At 45.5% G+C, this 1,049-nt stretch overlaps 1 protein-coding gene across 1 annotated transcript in view; it reads right to left on the bottom strand.

Moving 5' to 3' along the window:
- The window catches only part of LOC119278868, a 7,589-nt gene extending 7,093 nt beyond the window's left edge, over window positions 1-496 (bottom strand). Inside the window, exon 1 of the mRNA XM_037560214.1 lies at window positions 348-496. The gene's annotated coding sequence lies outside the window, so the exon portion shown is untranslated. The remainder of the gene's footprint in view (window positions 1-347) is intronic.
- Between the last annotated feature and the right edge of the window lie 553 nt (window positions 497-1,049).

The raw sequence follows: 1,049 nt of genomic DNA, 5'->3' as shown, positions 1-1,049 counted from the left end.
ACTTTGATCAACATGCTAGCTAGGAAAAGATTAATTCTGCAAAATTAGCACTGCAGAGGTAGAGAATAACAGAGTAGTACTACTAAACTGGATTCAGTTAAGCAACTGGATGTAAAAAGCATGCGAACAGAATTGAATCTCCTATTGTCACAAAAAAATCTCATTAGTCCGTAGAACATACAGTATTATAATCTCCTATTGTCACAAAAAAATCTCATTAGTCCTCAATCTGATAGCCGACAGAATTGAACGATACAAATCACGATACATGGGGCAATCTGATAGCCGACAGAATTGAACAATCTGTGCGAACAAATCTCATGAAACGGGAAGCCAAAATAACTTACGGAGTGTTGTTTCTTCAATAACCAACGAAGGCCGCGCCGCTCGCGCTGCGGCCCTGGGGAGCGACGAGGGGCGAGGAACGGGGGCGCAACGCCACGCCGGATCTACGCCGCCGCCGGAGGGTTCCAAGTTCCTAGATGCGCCAATGGGGCGGACAACCACCAGGAGGTGGGTGGATGGGCTACTCCTTATCTTGGGCCTTTCTTTTACTCTTTTTAGATGATGGGCCTTTCTTCTTTTGTGACGTTACTCCTTCGGAAGCCTCGCAACGATCAGCGCCACTTGACGGGCTCACATCCATTCGCCACGTGTCGCGCTCTGGGCGCTCCCTTCGGATTTTATTTTTTTATTTTTACGCACGCGTTTTCGGCTTTTTAAAAGTTTTTTTTTGGTTTTTTTTGACGTTTTGGTTTTCTACTGGTCTTCCCTAGCTTTTTGACAAAAACTTATTTTTGAAAAAAATATTTTTTTTGCGCAAAAAAACGCATTTTTTTCGCGAGAGGCATGGTTTTGCTTCCGTCAGAGGCACGGTTGTGCTTTCGCGAGAGGCACGGGCGTGCCTCTTTCGGAAAGGAAAAAAAATGTGTTTTCTGTTTTTTTTTCTTCTTTCGCGAGAGGCACGGTTTTGCTTCCGCCAGAGGCATGGTTGTGCTTTCGCGAGAGGCACGGGCGTGCCTCTTTCGGAAAGGAAAAAAAAGCATGTT

Source organism: Triticum dicoccoides, chromosome 3B, assembly GCF_002162155.2.
Source record: "Triticum dicoccoides isolate Atlit2015 ecotype Zavitan chromosome 3B, WEW_v2.0, whole genome shotgun sequence".
NCBI lineage: Eukaryota > Viridiplantae > Streptophyta > Magnoliopsida > Poales > Poaceae > Triticum > Triticum dicoccoides.
This window is presented reverse-complemented; position numbering and strand designations above follow the sequence as displayed.